Here is a 16,479-nt window from a genome sequence, read left to right as displayed (position 1 = left end):
GGTTATCACATCCTGAGATATTGGCATGAACTGTCACCTCTCGTGGCAAAGACAAGGTGGCTGCCTTTTTTTTTTTTCCTTCTTTTTTTTTTTCCTTCTTTTTTTTTTCCTTCTTTTTTTTTTTCCTTCTTTTTTTTTTCCTTCTTTTTTTTTTCCTTCTTTTTTTTTTCCTTCTTTTTTTTTTTCCTTCTTTTTTTTTTTTTCCTTTTTTCTTTTTTTTTAATGTGAAGTAGTGGGAAAAAAACAGGCAGTGAAAAAAGTCAAGCAGCCGTACTACATGTGCTGCACATAAAAGTTTTGCAGTAAACAGTCACAGTAGCAAGTAACCTAAACATATGGGTATTAGGAATTTTTTATACTGAACTTGAAGATATCCTGTGTTTCTGGTGGTCATCTGGTGAATGCCAAAAGAAAAAACGAACCTCAGCCTTCCTTCATCCTTATTCAAGCTTCTTCTCATTTTGTCTCATCTCTTCTCTGTGATACCCCTCCATGTGAATCCAGATCTGGATGAATCCTCTTAAGCTTGCAGTAGGACAGACCTTGTGTGCCCAGCAAACTTGCTGAGACTTTGAAGTACTTAAGGCTGCATAAATACAGTACTCTGGCTGTGACAGATGGGTCACCATGATGCCACGTTACAAAATGGAATTTTAGTGTTTTGGCGAATGGAAATTTTGTCGGTTACAGAGCCCTAAAAGTTTTTTGCCTTTGGGTTGTGTGCAAATACAAATAGGTATGCAAACTGAGTACTCCTCATTTTTATACCTTACCTGCATATATGTGTGTGTGTCCCAGGCTTGCTGAAGTGCAGAAGGAGAAGCAATTGTCCAGGAAAAATCACCATATCCCTTCTGCCAGTCTTGGAAAGCCAGGACCACCCTTTTTCCCAGGGATGGAAAGGTCTTCCTAGAAGCAGTATTGGGTATCTCTGGTCCCCTGAGGAAGCAGAGAGGGCAGGCCTGGCTCTCCTGGAGCCTTTCTGAAGCCATCTTTCCATTGCAGCTCCAACCCTTCTCCAGTTTCCATGACGAGTGGCCCCCTACCAGGCTTTTCATCCTCCAAAGTAACAGAATTAAATTTGCCAAGAGCACTGAGAAACCTTTGCCTGGTACATGTAGTGCAGCACATGTATCTATCTCTTTCTCTATAAACAATATTATATTCATGCACATAGTCAAGAGGAAGTCCCTAAAAATGAGGTGAGGTCAGTCCAAGAAAAAGGGAAGAGACATTAGTCCTTTACATTGCAGCCCTTTAACTTGTTTGTTTGTTTGTTTTAAATGTTTATAAGGAACTGATGACTGAACCCAGAATAAATGCGGGAACTGAAGCTTAAATCCTTTGTTAAACGTGCTGTAAAAGGTAAGAGTTTCTGAACTTTTCAGAACTATTGTTAACTTCAGTCAGGAGCTTGCAAAGATTGCTGCAGAGCCACGATGGGGGGATGATAGACTGCTAAGAAGCTCTTATCTATGAATCACTCTGTTAGCGTGTACCCTCCCTGACCCTTTGCCACTAGCACGGGGACCCTAATTTTTTTCTGTGACTTTCAACTACTACTGTATTTGAAGCAATAAAAGCATTTAATAGTTCTGAGTTACAAATTACAAAAGAACATGCCCAGCAATTTTTCTTAGATTTTGGCTCGGTGTTTTCAGGATTTTGGTTTTTCAGCACAGGGAAACACGTATAGTGAGAACTACATTATGCTGGAGAAGCCCCTAAGCATTATATCCTACACAGTTTTCAAGGGTGGTTGGTCATCCATAGCAAGCAACTTAGATGAAGTGCAGCAGTGGATGGGTCACCCATTTGAATGGGAAGCTGGGGAGGAGGGAATGGAAGTTTTGACTCGGCGTGAGGAAGTTCAAGGTGTGGTTTTTTTCTCTGTTTAAATTCACATCTAAAACTTGAGTCAAGCAGACTGTCCCAGGGATCAGAAAGTAATGATTCCCAGGCTTTTACGCTGAGCTGGGCTTAAGCCTATATTTGCTTGAGGTGCATGGAGGACTTCACCTTACTGTAAATTTTTGCATAGCTGGCTGTCATTACTGATGTAGGGAGCAGATGAAAAGGTCTGAATGCTTGCCCTAGCCTGTTGGTGGGCATAATTTACTCCATTGTTCCGCTACATTAAGGGTTAGGGTAATCTCCACTGTCCACCTGTTCACTTGCTGTAATGTGTTGCCCTGTTGCAAAGCCTCACCTGTTCATGATGTATAATACCTTGATAAATTATTACAGCATTGGACTCTTGCAATTTTGTGCAGAAACGTTATCAGACTTCTGTTTGTGCTACTAGGTATGAACCAGGTTAAGTAAAGGTTATTTTGTGCAACAGAAACTGTTTCTTGTAACACATAGCCAATTTTCAGGAGTCTTCAGTTACTTACACAAAGGACATGCAAAAATCTGAACCCTTTGTTAAATGTCCAAATGGGACCCCAGTTCCTGAAAATCTGACCTCCATGCTCGCTCCTAAACACTTAAAAATTTGGACTTGAGCTTGGAAAATTTGTTGTCATAAGGGTCAGGATTTACATACAGCCTGTAAATGGTTTCAGTGGGAAATCAGAAAGATGGCAGAGACATCCCTTTAGTGTTAATTGTTAACCTGTTTTGCAGACCACCCATTCTGCCTGTGCAATAGAACAAGCCTCAATGCGGCATTCATTGCCAAGGTTCGTCCTTACTGATTTCCTTTAGCTGATTTAAAAAATAAAAAAAAAAAAAAAAATTGTCTCCTGCATCTGTTTTCCTCATGAAATCTTAGGCTGACTACAAAATCCTCTTAAAGTCTCTGCTGACCCTGTTTCAGATTTCATTTTCAGGGGAGTGCTTTTTAATAAGAAACCTTAAGAAGTTCAAGTATTAGCAGGCATGAGAGTCGTTTTCCTGCACTGTTTTACTGATTCAGCAAGATACTTATGCAGATGATCAGAGGCACTGTCAGGTTGAAGATAATGTCATGACTCCTACCTTTAAGTTAGGCGTAGGCTTAAATACCTTAAATACTTTATTCTGATCTGGCTAGAAACCATTAGCAGGGATGATCAAAACATCAAGCTTGCCTGAATCCACTCAAAGACCCGAGGGTTCTCTGCTGTGTTGTTGTTTTATTTTATTAAACCAAAATTAAAAATATCTCCTATAGCCAGAGAGCCTTAATCAGGCTAAGGAATAGCAGTTAGAAGAATAATAATAAGGACGGTACTTTGAGGGAAAGAGGACGGTATAGAAACAATCAAAAACAAAACAGAGAAGGCCACCCACCAAAGACGTGTTGAAGGGATGTAAACAGCCTTGAGAGTAGGCATGCAGATCCTTGAGCTTCTCACATTCAAATAATACAACCCACTTGCAAGCAGTTACTGTCAGAGAGAGGAGGAGCCTTTCTTGGCTGTAGTTGTTGAGTTGCAGCCTACAATTAGGTAATGTTTTGTTTCAGGGCCCTGCTGTATGGGAGGTACTGCTTGTGCAAAGGCTGCCTTTACTCATGAATTTAGCAGTGGCATAGCCTCCGAGGAGAAAAATTATCTCATTAACTCTTGGCGAGGAGATGGTGTGCAGCCAGAATGCTCCACATGTGCACAGCATGGTCTTCATCACACAATACAATTTGTAATTGCTGATTACTTTTTGGCTGATGTTGAAAGCCTGCCTGTCAATCCCCACCTGGAGTGCAAAACAGTAAGTAAGCATCCTCCCCCACCTCCAGTCTGGTTCAATGTGAGCTTCACAGAAAAGGCAGGCAAGTCTTGCTGCAAGAGGGGCTCATAACCTTTGGTCATATACAGCTCTCCAAAACTATGAATTAAATTCCTGAAGGATCATACTGTAGGTAAGTTTTCTGTATGAGTGCACATGTACTTAATGCATTTCAGAAGTGTTTTTTCCCTCCCTCTTTCATTTTTTTTTACCACTTATTGGAGTGGCTGGGGTTTTTTTAATGATAACCATGGAGCTTGGGAAACCGTGGGATTTATCATACATAGATACATCCAGTATAGGGTTGTTCTTGCTTGCAGTCAAGCAGTAACAATTATCCCAGCACATTTTGGAATATTTAGAAGAAAATAGTACTTGGACCAAAAGCCATTTTTTATTGTAGCTTTTAAACGTGAAGTATTAAGGAAGTTAAAATTATGTTGTTTTCATCAAGGTGATTAAAAGTTTGGAAAGCTCATGTCAGTGAAAACAAATGAGTGTGCAGAAGACAGAGATATTGAGTATAATAGATGTTCTACCCACATTTGCCAGTCGGTCAGTCAAAATCTTGAGGGTTGGAAAACAATTATCATTCACCAAGTGCTCAGCATCTAACCCTGGTTCCTTCTCACGCCTGTCCTGCACGCTCACAGTTTTCTCCTTGTATATGAACATAGGCTGTCTTTTCCTGCCTACTTGCCCTGCCTCGCTTCCCAGGTGCACATACGCTTCTAAAAGCAGAGACAGTGCTTTTAGAGAGTCTGCATAGTACATTGTGTTATCTGTTATTCCAAGTGGATAACTAATTTTATTTAAGTGGGTACTTCCAGACAGAATGACATAACAATTAACAATAAATGGCAAATTCACTGAAATCAAAGGACTATTTGAAAGTGTTAGGCAGGAGGAGAGAGGGAGAATCTGAACTTCATATTCCCTGCATTTCTTCAGGTTTGTTCCCTCAATGCTGGAACTCCATTTCCTGGAGGAACTGAAGCGTATGAATCTGCTGATCTCTGATACACTGGTGTCCTTGCCAAACCAGGTAATGGTGTGTAAGACTATTTCTGTACCTTTCCTAACACAGCTGTCCCTGTGTTATAGCAGCATGGTTGTCGATGACAGGCTGTTGCCCTTCTCTAAAAGCAATGAACCTTACACACACAGTCCTGCCAAAAGATGTTACTCTCACCTGTACAAATGGCAACTAGTAAGAGTAAATACTGACCCTATTGACAGCAATTCCTATGCTTTTTTGGAGCACAAATTGCTACAGGGAATAGTTATTTCATTATGCCACTGTGCCCTATATGATAGGCCGGACTTACTTTGTGGGAAGATGGTATAGGGTTATTCAGAACTCATGACTGATTAGTCAAGAGGCAAGAACAAAGAAGCATTTCAGCACAAACCAAAGTTTGTTTCTGTTTATCAAAAAAAAAAAATCTTTCTGGAGGTGTCTGTCCAGTCCACAGCTCATACAGATTAGCTGCTGGGGAAACATTGCTTGTAACACTGTGCAAAACGGTGACTGTGTCTTGTGTGCATGTGCCCAGCTTTGACTGCAGGGTAGAGACAACTTAAAAATGCACAAATGTATTGTGCCCAGCATGGGCTTACGGCCTGAGATGTCTTTTCCTTTCAATTTTAAATATTTCCTTCTGAACTGTCCTCCCTCTCTGGTGCGCTTGTTCTCAACACAACAGCAGGACTGGGAGGGCAGGTGAGGGCTGTTGCTGCTGCATGAAATGAATCCCCAAGTTGCTGTCACAGTGGAGTACTTCCTCCCTCCTCCAAGGCAAATTAACAAAGCTGGTGCTCAAGTGGGCATCTCTGCACACACTGTGCTGCACATCTCTAAGCACACCAGGCAAAATCCTGCACAGTCTTAATAAAAGTGGAAGACAGCCTTGATTTTAATAGATAAGAACAGGACTTTAGGGAACAGTTTTCCAAAGAGGGCAAGTCTGGGAAACTAGACTGCCTAGTCACTAGGGTTGTGGTTGAGTTGGCTCGTACTGATGATTGCTGGGTTGCTGACATATGCAAAACACCAGAGCTGTGAATGGAGAGCGCCTCAGTGATGCTGACAGATTGGCTCTACAGAGCGTCTTGTGGCAGGATTTGTTTTTGCTGAAGGCTGGAATTCGTGTGCATGCTGTATATGGCAGCATTTCTGTTTTGATTAGAATGAGTGTGTGGGAAGCTCCTTGTACTTGCAGGCTGCATTATTAAGGTACGATGATTTATAACAATAGATGTGGGGATCATCTGAACTGTAAAGTTTTTCTCTGGGGAAATCTGAGATAGCGAGGTAAATTAATGCTTTCTGTGCAGATTAATTATACAAAATTATGCTTAATTAAAAGGAATATTCTAGTGTAGGTTAATCCAAAAGATCCAGAGTCTTCAGGTACCCAGTGGGCCTCTTGAGATATCAGTAGGGCTGGAGAATATTGGCAGTGCAGGTAGGAGTTACAGTTGAGTATTACTGGAAGAGTTTGAACTTCAGACCCATTCAGAGGGGAAAGAAGGGCTATGGGAAACCTGGGAGACCTGCAAAGTCAAATAAAATGTTTGTGTAGGCATTCAGAATGTACTGTCAGCACGGAAGGTTTTTGACCGTTAAACAAAAGTAGAAATTGTGCTCTTTCTTCAGTATTCAGAGTACTTGCAGGTAACAGACAGGTCCCCATAGTCTATCTGTTAACTACAGAAAGCATATAGGAGCAACTTAATATGTACAGAGAACAAAGGGATTAATGTCAAGTGTTGCTGAACAAATTTGTTACCCAGAAACTCTCAACTGAGTGCAAGTCTGGAATGCACCCCTTCTCCCAGTATTGCACTAGTGTAATTATTTGTTTAAGAGGTATTCACGTGTTTACTGCCTTTGTTGAAGCTGAGCCCCACAGGTAGGTCTGGCCTCTTCGTGAAATCTCAGGCAGAGTCATGTGTGAATGAGGTGCACTTTTCATTCAGTGAGCCAACAGCTCAGATTCTCAGAAGACGTTCAAAACACGACGTGCGGAACATTTCATGCAAAAGAAAAGTTTATCAGATATACACTTATATCTTGTGGACAGTCATTTAGTGTGACAAGTGTACCGTAACACGCTCATGACATATGGATATCCTGAGAAAGAAGCAATTTATTTGAAATAATATAGCAGATTCTCCTTCCAATTTTTTTGCCCCCCCCTTTTGCAACCATTGGCTATTTCAGTTATTGTTTACCAGATGTACCACTGATGGCAGCATTGTGTTCTTTTTTCATGCCTAGGGTTTTTGGTTTTAGCCAGCTTTCATATCCTGCAGTTTCCCGTACTGTCTTTGGGATTTGTGTACAACTACTGAGCAAGACTTCAGTATCGTCCAGTGGCAGTGCATTCAGCTTGGAGCTGAAAGGCAGGGTGCTAACTAGAAACCTGGGGGATGCAAGTCTCCAGTTTTCCCCCATGACACAGATTCTGTTTCATGCCAGTTACTGTCTCTCTTCTCTTTCCTTTTACCACCTCTGAGTATATAAATGTTATTCTCGCTCGGCCTGTGATTGGGCCTGATGATTTCTTTACAGTTAAAATTGAGCACAGGAAATCTTCTGACATTAATGCAGCAAGCTTGATAGTGAATAGGGGCAAAAATGATTACATCTACAGTAGTAGCTCAGTCTTCTGTTGAAACAGTGGAGCAAATCTGGTAGTCCTACTCACTGATGATCATTAATGCATTTTTAGCTGAGAACCAAGCTGGTCACTGGCTCCTGTTGGTAAATGCATCTGCCAAGAGCAGCAATGTAGATTTGGACCCAGTAGGAGAAAAGTAAAATTGAAGCAATTCAAACTGATTTTTTTTCTGGATGTGTCTCATTCCATGTGTCTCGTATTAGAATTCACAGTGAGTACAAAATTGTCAATTGGAAAGAAAGCTGTTTCAATCTGGTCTGTCTCTGAATGACGCTGAGGTGCGATACTGAAGCTGGTAGTAAATAACATTGTTTTGACCAGAAATTTCCATACTGAACTGTAGGAGGAAACTTGACTGTGTGTTCCAGTGTTTGATTTGTCTGTCTTTCCTGCGCTTTAATACAATGATGGCAGTCATGTTTGTTCTGTGTGGCTTCTGTATGTTGTTAGGACTTTATTTTCTGTCATTGTTCTGACACGCTGCTGCTCCTGCAATGAATTCTGCTATTGTTACCTCCGTTTTTTTGTTTCCTGGGGTTATTATTTTTGCAGCTTCCGGGTGTGTGCATTTATGACATTTCTTGAATGCATTTCAGGGAGTGTATTCCAGAGCAAGTCAGTGGGATGATACGGTAGGTTGTCATTTGATACCATGATTTTGGCAGAGCTATCAGAGCATGAAACTCTAATAGACTGGGCATTAAAGAGCGATGTGTAAGTTTCCTCTTGTGCTATGAACTGATGTTTGTCTGAGCTGTGAGAATCCTATTTCTCAAGCTGTGCTGAGCTGGGGACGGTATGCTTCACCACCATTTCCTTTAACCACCAGTGAGACAACATGAACACGTGGATACAAAACTGGTTTGGGGAGACTGAAAGTTTATTCCTGCCTCTGCTACAGAGTTGCAGCTGCTCAATTAACTTCATTAGAACTTTGTTTCTTTTTCCAGTGTGTGCCTGATTTGACTGGCTCTTCAGGGCATACGCCATTTGGGAGATGTGTTTCCCTATATGCTTATGCGGGGTCCAACTGCGGTTGGTCTTCTGGATACTATTGTAGTTCAAATGATGAATATATTAGTTTCAAGGTATTTAATACCAATATTTGAAAGCCTTCATTGAATTATTTTTTTCTGGGGTAAACCTGTACCTAATACCTCCAGCAAATGGAGACTATGAGGACTGTCTACCTTAGTACTGCATCAGTATGGTGGTTTGTATGCAGAGAAACAGAGTATTGCTAATTAAATCATCCTGTGGATTGTACGGGGATCCAGAACTAAACATTTACCTGTTTGTTACAATACTGTAAAAATATAAACCCAGTAGCTGCCATTGTAATGGTCACAGCATTAGATCCTGTGCGTGTATCTAGCATCAGAGCTGTTAGACCCTGTTGGCACTCTGCAACCTAAAGGGCTTGTACACAGTAGCCTGGAGAGTTCCCTGAGGTGGGGCTTCCAAAAGCGACACTAGAATTTGTTGGAGGTCACTGGTTCCGGTGTGACGTTTGGCCCATCTGGCTTGAGGAGTGTTTCTCAACTCTCAGACGTTCGCACGCAGGTTTGCTGGTACTGCTAGCAGTTATCTTCTACACCAGTGGTCCCCTTGGAGTACCTTCCTTCAAGGCTCAGGGGTGAAAGGTGTAGACAAAGCATAGCTCTTAATCTAACAGTGCTAACTCCTGCTAACCTGGTTTTCTGGGAGGAGGACTTTACTTGTGTTCACCAGGCATCCAAGGTTTTAACCCTCTTTCATTTTCATGCTATAGAGGGAATCCTGTAGGTGTATTTTTAAAAAGAACCATGTCTGAAGTGTGTTGGACAGTTTTTTGGTAATCTGAGAACGTTATAAGGTACTTCCAAAAAGCAACCACTTTTTTAAAGTAGTTTGGGGATGGGAGGATGCTGCCACTTGTTGAGCTGAGTAAATGTGTGAGGTGGAGAGGTTGTTTATTGTGTGCGACAGGCATTGTACAGTCAAGAGGACTGATAGCTTGCACGTTATATCAGTGGCAGGTCTGTGATGAGTTCATATATTCAAAGAACAGAAGCTGGGAAACTGTATGCAATGACTGACAGGCTTTTCAGTTGCCTTTTGTCTGTTTTAAAATATTCTTAATTAAATTAACGTCTTCTGAATGAGAGGCTGCAGTGCCATGCTGACAGAGCGGCATTCAGCGGGCAGCCGTGCTTCCCGCTGGCAAGCGGCAGCAGTGTCAAATGACGTTCGGATGGGAGAGAGCTGGTGCTGACCACCTGATTTCCCAAACATGAAAACAATTAATTTGTTCAGCTTTTGCTTTAATTGGGCATTAGGGTGGAAGCGTGATATAAGTACATTTCCTTTGCAGTTGTGCCAGTACTTTCTCATGGAAAAATACACCCACTCTGATTGTAACAAGGAGGCATCAGAAAGCAGAATTACAGTTAAAGCAAAACTGAGTTTAATTTGGCTGAGAGACAGGGCGCAGTGGTTTTAATCAAATGGAGAGCTTTCCTGTGAGAGATTGAGTTACTCCACACTAGAAAGCATCTTACTTTTTAATTTTTGACATGGATGGTCAAGAAGTGGAGCTCTAGCTAGCTGTATCACTGCTGTGTAAGGTTTAACTTCCCTGTGAAATGTTTTTTGGGAAAATGCCTTCATCAATTGCAGTTTTTCTTGTTCTGCTGTTTCTCTCTTTAAATTGAAAGAGGTAAAGTAGACACCCAAGTCCGTGAACTCAGGGAAGAGCTCTCTCAAAGTGGAAAAAGATACCGGGTTTATATTTTGTCAGAAACCTACAGTCAGAAGAGTGCAAAGTGTGCACGCTGCAGAGGGGGGAAATGCTGTAACCTCCTCTGTGATGTTAGATTAGCAACCTGATGCCCTGCCATTGCATTGCCCTTGTCTGCTGGAGGTGTGGAATAACTGAGCAGAAGGATGGAAATTAATAGGTGATAAATTTATTTTGACACGGATGAGCTGTGTGATTCAGAGGGGGAAAATTGCAGGCATAATGCATTCAGGAAATACAGCGAAGCAGTCAAAACTCAGAAGTTCATGAAGCGTATTTAGATGTCAGCATTCTGACAAGTCTCAATAGCCCATACTCTTGCTGAAAATGAAAATGGGCGTTTTTTCCTTAACTGTCTGGAGGTTTATTGGACACATTGGGGGCAGAATTCAGAGTTAACTAGACTTAATTAATAGTCTGTTCTAGCTTGGTAGTGCAGACAGCAGTAGCTCTACTGACAGTGAAACTGCAGATTGACACAAACTCTACAGATAAAGTCCAGCCAAGATAAACTCACACCGTCTTTTCATGCATGTGTTGGTGTGTGTCCTCGGGTATGAATTTTCGGCTCTGGGCTTAACAGATTATTTCTGTGAATGGCTTCTCTTTCATTATGAACTTCATTGAGTAACCAAGACATTTTGAGGACTATGTAGACTTCTGAATTATAAACAAATTCCAGAAGAAGATTCCACCTTTTTGCCAAATAAAATATACAGTAGTTACATTTTAGGAAAATGTCATTGCACTTTATCAGGGCACATACTCATTCCAGGCCAGCCATTATGAAAACTTATGGGTTCATTTGGAGAAAAGATTAACTGTTCAAAGTAGCCCAGATCATTGGCAAAGTGGTAACAAAAATAAATACTGCTAATGTTGTTATTAAAGATATATCAATTTTTAAGGGGAAAAAAGTGATTCTTGGGGAAGGTATTCTGAGGGAAAAAATTATTAAAATGGATCTGTCTCTGTTTTGGGGCCGGTGGTGTGGTGGTGGTGTTCCCTCTCTCCCCAACCTCCCGCCCAGTTCCTGGCACTTAACTTTTCATGGAGGAGGTTGGTGTGATAGCTCTTGTTCAGCTAAAGCTTTGTTCATAACAATCCCTATAAGAAATACTGATTTCTTTTTTCTAGTGTTGTGAGTCAAAGTATCTCAGATTTACAGAGGATCACTTCTTTTCAGTATCAGAGGGGGGTAAGAACAGAGTAGCTGAAGTAAAATCCTGCTTGCATTCTGAAGTCTGACATAACTTAGCATATGTTGACTGTCATGTTTCCCTAGGTATTACATAGCAAACTTGAGGTGCTTAAGAGAGCTCCCACTAGGCCATGAGTGAGGAGAGTATTTATCCTGCCTATTAGCCTTGGAAGAACCTGAAATGAAACTCTTACACTCAAGAGACAATTAATTTTATAATGCTGAATGAAGAGAGCAATGCCTTAAGTGCTGTCAGCAGGCTATGCTGAATTCATCTGAAAGTCAAGTTTCTTCTGGGTGATTGTACCGTACCACTGTCAGGAGAGTATTGCAAGGGTTAAGTCATTTTTTTAATAGAACAATCTTTTTCTGAAAGAATCTGTTCAGATGAAAAATATCCTAAAGAAGAGATGAAAACACCATTTCAGGGTTTTTGTCTGTTTAAGCAAATGACATAAGAGTTGGGATTTCCCTGAATAGAAATCTCCCTGTTTGTAGAGCATCTAGCGTAAGATCTCTCATGGATCACTATGGCACAGTATAAAAGTTTATTAATTATTATAGCATGACCTATTTGGGCACTATTGGCTTTCCAAAAGCAATCTTTCTGTTACAGTGGCACAGGATTTTCTCCATCAATTCTTTAGATGTCTTCTAGTCTGAGAGCCCAATGCCTTCTCTCCTGCCACTTTGTGGCATCACTTTTGCATCAACACAAGGGTAGCATGAAACACACACTGACCCGAAACTTGGCGTTTGGCATTCAGGGTGTGCTGATGCTAAGAGTAAGACAGTGATGAACCATGTGGTAGGAAGAGCAGCCTAGAGGCACTGCTAAGAGGCAGTAATCCAGGGCTGCTGTCAGGCTTTGGCACAGTGACAAAATACCATAGAACTGTCATGCAGGAGTCAGTGGCTACTCACTGCAAAGTCTGTAACCTCCTGTTATGTTATACAGTAGGATTGGTGGTATAGTTTACATTATTTTTTAATATAAAATGCCACTGGTAACTGTTCAGCGTTAGGAAAAATTTGGGACGTGGAATTTGCCCACCAAAGAACCAGAATACTCGTGGTGGTGGTTTACCTGCGTTACCTTGGATGTTGTTATTTGCCCTTTGGTTTTTGATCATTTTTTCTTCTCTCCATAGTGGTCCCTGCCTCTGATTCCCCAAGGCTGTGGGAAATTGATGATGGACTGAAAGGAGAGCAAGGGCTGTAACCGAATGGCTTGGCAGCAGGCTTTGGGTGCACTTAAGCCCTCGGACATTTGAAGTTGCTGCAGAAGCAGTTGCAGGGAGGTATTGTCTGTGCCATGAACAAAGCATGCAGATGACTGTGAACTGATGTTTGGAAATGGATTGGGTAATAAAATGGTACGACCACGCTGCAACATGGCGCAGACAGACCTTACCTTACTGCAATTTCAGAAGCAGTCTAGCACTAGCAAGAGGGAGCTCAGCACGGGCTCTTGTGCTCTGCTGGTGAGCCCTGTCTGAGCATTGCGCTGGTCTTATTAGTGTCAGCTGTGGGAACGCGCTGCTGTCTGCAGTTATCGTGCTGCCTGGCTCTCTGCAGCTGTCTGAAGTAGGAGGAGATCACTGTACGTGAGAGGAATCCCAAGAGCGGTATCAAAAATGGCAAAGCGACCAAGAAGTTTGATTAACCAGGAAAGATCAAAAGAGCTGCAGGACTTAGGTTTGGCCAGGTGATTAAGACACAACCTGAACTGTACAAAGGCATTTTGGGAGTCTCACAAGAGGAGGAATTTCAAATTAGCTGAAGCAAAAACTCTGGCTGAAGGTCAGGAAAGGTACTGCAGCGTGAGCAATCCAGCTATCCGTTTACTTTGGGTACCACCTGGAGGTGCCCGGCTCGGCTCAGAGCCTCTTTGTGCCAGGCACAGTATGGGCGTACACAGGGGTACAGCCTGCACGCCTGCTGCGAAGAGGGGGTCACCTGGGGCTTTTGAAGCACACCAGGCAAGGCAACAGAGCAGATCCTGTTTCGGAGGAGTCCTGCAGGACAGGGGGGATAGGCAGGATGAGCTATTGGGCTGTACAAACTTTGCTCTGCGTGATTTTGGCTTAGAGTGAGGTGGGTGTGTATACGCGCTCCACGTGGTATTTTTAACTGGCTGATGTTATGTTTCTTTGAACCCTTTTAAAATGTCGGGAGACTGAAGGCTTTTGTTATAACAAGCAGAGCCTGACACACTGCTGAGGATTTGCAGCTGTGAAATGGGGGAAAAAAACTGGCACTAGGGGAGGTTGTTCCTTCTTAGGTAGCCCCTGCTCCCCCAGTAAGCCCCAGGGAGGGGTTCGGGAGGTCCTGCCTTCCCAGCACCGACCAGCATTGGCAGCACTTCCCAAGCAATTCTTGTTACACACAACACAACCAAAAACAAACAACAAAACAACACAAACAACAAACAAAAAACATTTTACCTGAATGCATAAATAGGCTTTTTATATATATATATGTGATACATAATTAAAAATATCTCTATATATGTGCTGTTCCTCCTATATAAATAAAGGTTCAGTATTGGAATTGGCTTCCTGTGAGAGACATGTTCAGCTTGTCATCTGTTGCATTTCACTGTAGGTTGTTCAGAGGGGGGCAAAAGTTGATTTTATTTTTTATTTCCAATGTCTGGGAGAACAAATAATGAGTCTAGAAATGTAGATAAACCACTGGCATTATTGTAAGCAATATTGACTTGAGGAAAAAAATGCTTACTTTTTTCTTTTGGGATTTTGCTCTTTTTTTGTTGAATGAAGTCCTTCCCTTTTGCTCTCTGAAATTAGCCAGAAGTGGTTGATAACTTTTTGTTTGTTGTTTTCTCATCCAGCAATTATTAGTGTTCAGCTTTAGAGAGCTCTGCAACCCATCACCTATTTTTTCCTTAAGTTTGATGTGGAAGAAGCAAAGTAAATTTTGTGATTCTGACATACATGAGAATTAAATATTATTTCTGAGTAAATGAATTATGCTGGAACTCATGGGCTGGAAAATCAGCTGATATAAAAACAGCACAGCACCATTTGAACTAAAACCTTTATTATAACTTTTATCAGCTGAATTTATGTAAATGTATGGTAACACTAAGCTTAGTCCTCCATCTCTGAAGTCAGTAGCTGAGCTCCATCCAGGAGGGAGGTGGCTCAGATGGGCTGTGCCAATGGGTGAAGCTCTGACTTGCATGCGTCTCACGGTATCTTATTTTCAACACCCCTTTAGGACAGAGTTTGAAGATGGACTCAGCAAGTAGAGGGAAAAGAGCATTAATGTGCAGGGGAAATTTTTTACATTTCAAAATCCACTGTTACCTCTTGCTGGGCTCATTGTGCGTCTAAGTTTTGGCTTGAAAGAGATTTTTGGCTCAGGGTGCATTTGCAGTAGCAGGGGGAGTGTGACAAGATGCAAACCAGAGCCTCAAGGGGTTGCTCCGGAGCTTGCCACTTCTTGTGACCTTACAAGCGTTGCTGAGGGCAGCAGCCACGGAGCGGGTTAGGGCGAGGAGGACAGACGGCTGCAGACTTGCTCCGGCAGGTAGAAAACATGGCAAGAGGCAAGTTCTTCACAAGGGCGTTTGCCACTGCCTCTTCTCTTGGCTCAGGCAGCAAAAAGCCGATTTTGCCATTAGGAGATGGCCAGAAGGCTGGAAAATGTAAAAGGATGGGAGAAAAGAAATGGGGTCAGGAGCTGGGAGTGAAAGGTTGATTGCTTGGGAGTGCTCTCCCCAGGCACAGACCGTGGGCAAGCAGAGATAAATTGTATGTGTGAATAGAAAATAGATGGGATCTGACCTTGCTTACTGAGGAGTTTAATGACAGTTCAGACAATGAAATCAGGGGAAGGAGATAGTTGCCGTAATTTTAATCTTTGTTTATCTTTACATAGTCTTAGAAAAAATGTTATGTATTTTAAACGAGGGAACAAGTACAGAGGAGAGAAACGGCTAACTGCTCTGTGTCTCTGAATGCTATTATACCAAGAGGTCCCTGAGCTGATACGGGTCTGTATCATAATTTGCCATGGACTTCATACTTTTATTAGAATTACTAGCAGTGTTACAAACTGAATTTACCTGTCATCTTCTGAGATGAAGGGAACAGTATGATTGTTGGAATGGCTGATGTCGGTGCCCCTTGGTCGTTTCAAGTTACTAATGTGATTTTTTCAGGTATAGAAAGTGTTATTATTACATGGACGGGCAACAGGACTTCACTTGGGTTTTGGTTCACTGTTTTTGCTTGTTGAAACATTGGCAAGAGTACAAGTTTTTCTTTTCTTTTTTTAGTATGCAGAAGGTTCAAGTTGCAACACTCAGGACTTGGACATTTCCAAGATGTGATGGAGTCTTACGGCAGGAACTAAAAGGTGGTTCCCTGCCAGGTCTGAGCTGCTGCCCAGGGAAAACAAGTGATAGAGGAAAAGTTACAAAGAGAAGAATTTAATTTTTTTTTTCTTTTGACAGCTGGCTAATCTTTCTGAATTTGGAAGGTCATAGTCACGAGGCATAGGCAGAGTAATAATAGCAACGTGTGTCTGACAGAATGCCCCACTGCTTTATGGCTATTAGGAAAATACCACAGGAATTAATTTTTTTAAAATAGCTCAGTGTTGCAGGCATAAGGGGTGTGACTGTGGTTGCAGGAAAAAGTTCTGGCTTCTTAGTTCCTAAAGTAAAAAGAATCCTGTTTGCTTAATATTTATCTTGAGGACTAAATTGGCCTCTCGTGCCAGAGAAAACAGTCTTTGGGTTCAGCAGGTCCTGCGGCAAAGAAACTTTATTATAGGTTGGGCAGGATCTGGCAAACATTGCCAGGTGCAGTGCTTTATACCTAACGTGAATCTTCCTGGTATACAGGGGCCTAAACTTAAAAGCATGCAGCTGAGGATAAAGGCTTTGATAGCCTGTTTTTCATCAAAAGCTCAAAACCACAGCAGCAACACAGAACTGGAAGATGGAGAGAAAAAAGTTGGGCTCCTGGAACAGACTGGAGAGTAAGAGAAAAAGTGCAGCTGGGAAACTTTGAGAGTGGTGTGAGGAGGAGGTGGAGAAGGTAGGAGAGGAAGCAACCTGTGCAGAGGAT

General features: G+C 42.0%; 1 long non-coding RNA gene across 1 annotated transcript in view; it reads left to right on the top strand.

Moving 5' to 3' along the window:
• Positions 1-207: 207 nt before the first annotated feature.
• The window catches only part of LOC115345178, a 29,194-nt gene continuing 12,922 nt past the window's right edge, over positions 208-16,479 (top strand). Inside the window, exons 1-4 of the long non-coding RNA XR_005932806.1 lie at positions 208-1,202; positions 1,295-1,365; positions 3,452-3,693; positions 4,663-4,756. This is a non-coding gene — a long non-coding RNA (uncharacterized LOC115345178). The remainder of the gene's footprint in view (positions 1,203-1,294; positions 1,366-3,451; positions 3,694-4,662; positions 4,757-16,479) is intronic.

The sequence above is a fragment of the Aquila chrysaetos genome, chromosome 1 (assembly GCF_900496995.4).
Source record: "Aquila chrysaetos chrysaetos chromosome 1, bAquChr1.4, whole genome shotgun sequence".
Lineage (NCBI taxonomy): Eukaryota > Metazoa > Chordata > Aves > Accipitriformes > Accipitridae > Aquila > Aquila chrysaetos.
This window is presented reverse-complemented; position numbering and strand designations above follow the sequence as displayed.